The sequence below is a fragment of the Pelodiscus sinensis genome, chromosome 1 (genome assembly GCF_049634645.1).
Source record: "Pelodiscus sinensis isolate JC-2024 chromosome 1, ASM4963464v1, whole genome shotgun sequence".
Lineage (NCBI taxonomy): Eukaryota > Metazoa > Chordata > Testudines > Trionychidae > Pelodiscus > Pelodiscus sinensis.
In genome coordinates, this window is record NC_134711.1 from 135,405,075 (window position 1) to 135,410,018 (window position 4,944).

Here is a 4,944-nt window from a genome sequence, read left to right on the forward strand (position 1 = left end):
GTGCCAGATGTAGATGAATCCTATTTCTCTATTAAAACACATGGCTCAGAGCCCTTACATCTGCCAGTGGTTCTACTGCAGTCACAGATCACCAGGCCCAGGTACTTACCATTTCCTGGGCAGCACAGATCTATAGTAGACATGATCCTTCTGCAGATTTCAGGACAGAGCACACTGTACCTGGACACCTTTCACTAGAGGATCTCATGCTCAAAGGAACCCAGTATAAGAGGCTGCACATCTACTCTATCTTGGTCTTGGTTTGTTATAAATTAATCCTTCCAGTGGGTCTGAAATAAAAAATTAATACCTACAGATGTGTCTTGCTTCATCCTACAATGTGCCTTATTATGCACTACAATTACAGGGAGAAGTGTTTTTCTGACACTGCTTAGTGTGCTCACTGGGCACTTAGGACTTTATCAGCATGAGCCAAGGACATTTTCTGGCAAAGTGCTGCAGGCAGTGCACATTCCCAGCCCAGCTCTGTTCTGGTGCAACTAAATCAACACTTAAGCTTTGAAAACTCCTAAATGGCAAGAGCCCAGACCAGACCACCACATTCAGGGTATGTTTTTCTCTTATCAGCCCTGAAAGCAATGTAATGGTTTGGATAGTTATGTTGATAAACCTAGACACCAGGAAGGGCTGTTATTGGATTGGAGAAAGGCTTTCTGTGATTGAGGAGCCAGTAAGGGAAACTGAGGCCACAGCACCACCCTTGGCCTCTAGGGGAAACTTAGAAGGCAGCCCATCCTTCTACACTGCTTGGATTGGAGGGAAAACTGGTATCTCCAGCAACTCACAGTTCATGCACCAAGTTGTCTCAGCCCTTTCCTGGGTCTCATGTGTCCTCTCTCACCATGGAAGGAGAAGAGAACTCCATGGGAGCATGGCTGTCTCAGTCAAGTGGGCAGTGTAGCATGACCTCTCCTTTCAGCACAGTGCACTGTTGCCCCCAGGAGACCCCACTGGCCCACAAGGGAAATGCAGCCACTATTAAATCCTCCTTCTCTTTCATTACTTGACTTATGGAGAAAGCCTCATGTCCCATGCAGGCCTTGGACAACTTCCCCATTATTGGAATTTCTTTTGTGTAGCCTGAAAGGAGTGGACTAGGTCACATGACCTAGCAGGAGGGCCAAGCCACACATGGGTTGGAGAACAGCAAAACCAAAGTGGCTACCAACAGGAGTGCCAGGAAAGAAGAGACTCTGCCCTGCCCTGCCCTGCCCTGCCCTGCCCTGCCTGATTACTGGGTGATGCCTGCAGGGAGAAATGCCCTTCACAGCTTGCTGTGTCCATGGTCAGGTAGATTGGTTTGTACTTGTGGCATGATCCAAATCAGGCTGAGAGTGGGAGATTGGTTTTAGCTGTGGAGGAGCAATGACAGCTCCAGTTCTTTGGCAAGTGATAGAAATGTAGCCGTGTTAGTCTGGTGTAGCTGAAACGTAAGACAGGACTATATAGCACTTTAAAGACTAACAAGATGGTTTATTAGGTGATGAGCTTTCATGGCCAGACCCACTTCCTGAGGTCAAATCGTGGACAATTGACAATTTTTTGGCCCACGAAAACTTCTTTGGCAAGAGCAGTGATATAAGCTGTGCAGGAGAGTGCTTTGAAACATGGCACAACCCATGTGGGTGAGCTTGTGTGTCTGCAACTAGGGTGAAGTTCACTGTTCTTGAAAAGACTTGAAGGGAAGTGATGTAACAAAGAGCTCTGTCCCAACCTCTCCCCTGGAAGGACCACCCACTGACTGCCCTCTCAGACCTACTTTCAATCCCATCTTGCCAGACAGAAAGTATACATGCCCACAGCACCCTAAGTCCTCTCCCATCCAACGCCGCTCGACTGTTTTAGTCTCAGATATTCATTTTTCTTTTGATTAAGATTTTCTTTTCCCCAAAATATAATAGCTGTCAGATGGTATCCAGACAGACATAGCTACCACCAGGGCTGGCCCAAGCCCTTTTGGTGCCCTGGGCACACGGCACATGTGTGGGCCTGCCTGTGGGGTGCAGGCCCACCCCCTCAGGGTGTGCGGGCCCGTGCGCACAGCGCATGCGTGGGTCAGCCATGGCCAGGCCGTGCAGGGCCCCGTGGCCATGGGGGGAAGTGAGTTGCTGGCCAGTGCCACGGGGCCGGCACTACAGGAGCCAGGCGCGTGGCACCTGATGGCAGCTGTAAGGGATGCTGTGCGCCCCTTATAGCTGCCATCAGGTGCCCCCCATTGGTTGGCGCCCTGGGCAGCTGCCCGGCTCGCCCATGCCTCTGTCCAGTCCTGGTTACTACAATGGGGGATAACACAAAGGTCTAGTCCATACGGAAGGGGAAAGTCGACTTAAGATTCGCTACTCCAGCTACATTAATTACGTCGCTGGAGTGGAAGTATTTTACATCATATTTTGGCGCCATCCACACAGCGGGAGGTGGATGGGAGCACACGCTCCCTTTGACTTCCTTTGCTCCTCATAGGAGTAGGACTGCTGGTGCCAATGGGGGAGCCCTCTCAGTTCCAATTAGCACATCTTCACTAGACCCATTAATTCAATCCCTGGAAGATCAACTGCATAGTATAGCGTAGACAAACCCAAAGAGCATCCAGTATTGTGCCGCTACAGACTCATTTGCATTCTCCTCTCCAGACTGCTTCATAGACCAAAAGTCCAGCACTCACCCAATCATTGCAGTAGCTTTGTTACAAATGTTCCAGCATATGAATAAATAAGGCTGGTAATGTCTGAAGCCCTTTTTTCTGGAAAAGGGGAAAAGTTTTTGAGGAAGTAATGGAAAAGTCAGTTAGACAAACTGGGAACAGGCTGTCATGAGTGGGGCCTGTACAGTCTAATCTAGTAGTCAGAGCAGACGTCAGGAGTCAGACCAGATCATTCCAGGAAGTCAGAGTCTGATGCAAGCCAGAAAGTAAAACTGAGAGTCAGACAGGGTGAAGATTCCGGGAGTAGCCGAGTTAGTCTGTTACAGAAAAAAACAGCAAGCAAATGGTCTGGTAGCACTTTATAAACTAACAAAACATGTAGATGGGATCATGAGCTTTCGTGGGCACAGCCCACGAAGTTACTAAAGCAGCTTGAAAGGGAGGCTGCAGAACTGAATTTAATGTACAAGTCTGATCCCTGCAACAGAGGTCTCAACAAAGACCTTGCTTGGATGACATGCTACATTCCACATTCTAATGACATAAAAAGCCAAGACCAAGACCAAAGCCAAGGCCAAGACCTTAAATGTATTTAGTACCCTCTCTATCAGCTTCATTTAGCATGGACTCTCTAATTCACAATTTCCCCCCTTTTTTGCCTTCTTTTTCCTTCTCTTCCCCCTCAATTCCCTTTCTTACTCCATTATTTATTTGGAAACTGGACTTCTTGCTCCATTCATCTGAAGAAGTGGACTGAGCCCATGAAAGCTCATCATCAAGCTACAAGTCTTGTTAGTCTCTAAGGTGCTGCAGGACTATTTGTTGTTTTTAAAGTTTTTTCAGTTACAGACTATCATGGCTCCCCCCCCCCCCCCCCAGACTTTAGATCAGTATTAGGTAGGTACAAAAGGAAAAGTCCTGAGAAGGAAGAACCCAGTTGTTTGGGTTAAATAGAGATTACAGACCAAACAGGGCTCCCAGCATTCCACCAATCAGATCCCAGGACATGCGACTTCTGTCAAAGTTCAGCTGCTATTCGGGAAACTGGTGACTGGATGCTGTATGGTAAATCATGGGTGCCTAGTACCACCGAGTCCTGTAAACCAGGGTTTAAGCCCCCTGGTTTCAGACACAGGATCCAGAAAAGATGTAATGGAGAAATGCTTGGTTAGGGTTAGTGGTCTACTTAATTGCAGAGAAACACTTTTCAGGTCTTGGTCACCGCACAAACAGCAAATTTTGCATATGAGTAACATACCTGAAAAATTTGCTATTTATGACATCATCAAAGCACAAAAAATATGTGATTCCTCAAACTAATAGCTGGGCTCCAAAGGCACAAGTCTATATGGGGGTCCTGGTATTGGTGTGTGTTATTGCCATGTGGAGGTCATGGTATTGCTTCTGTGCTCTTGCTGGCGGCAATGCTGACAGCAGCTGGGGGCAGGAGGCAGCAGCTGATGCCCAGGCACCCAGCTCTGAAGCTGCAGAGAAATAAGGGTGGTACAGAACTGACTTCAGAACTGAGTAGCTGGAGACCAGATTTCACTATCCATGATGCCATTTTCACAGCTTCAAATGTGATAGACCCCTAGTTATGGTTCAGGCAAAGACTAGAGATAGAGTTTTTCTTATTTCAATTTCATCCTCTTGCAGATAATCCAAGTGGCTTGGCCATAGTCCACAGGTCCACGATAGGTGGAGCCCTGCAAACCTGTGGATATCTGCTTTATATCCATTGGTATCATTTCTGCAGATATTGATGTGGATACAATTTTGTATCTGAAACCCTGCAAGTTTGCAGATATCTACTTTATATTCACAGATCACTTTTGCAGATTCAGATGTGGGTGAGGATACCAATTTTGTATCCATGCAGGGTTCTGAAGATAAATCCAGGTCTCCACTAGGCTACACTTGCGTCCCTGATAATGCAAGTAGGAAACATGAGCAGGGATTTCAGGCTACACTCTGATCTCATTTATGGAAGTATAAATACGAAGTGAATATATTCACCTAAATGTGGGTTTACACCAGAGTAATTAAAAAAAAGATTCTTGCCCCACGTTTTAAGAAATGCAGAGATACTAGCTAATCATTGATTGCTTAGACAACACTACATTTAATATTTAAGTGTCCTGAAGAAGATTAATTTAATAGGTAAACCTACAAAGAGAGAAGTTCCTGTGAGCGCTTAGTGAGGGGGCATCACATTTCAAACTAGCAGAGTGGAAACTTCCTGTGCAACTTTCAGATGGAGCATTGCAGAGCGTACAATTCTT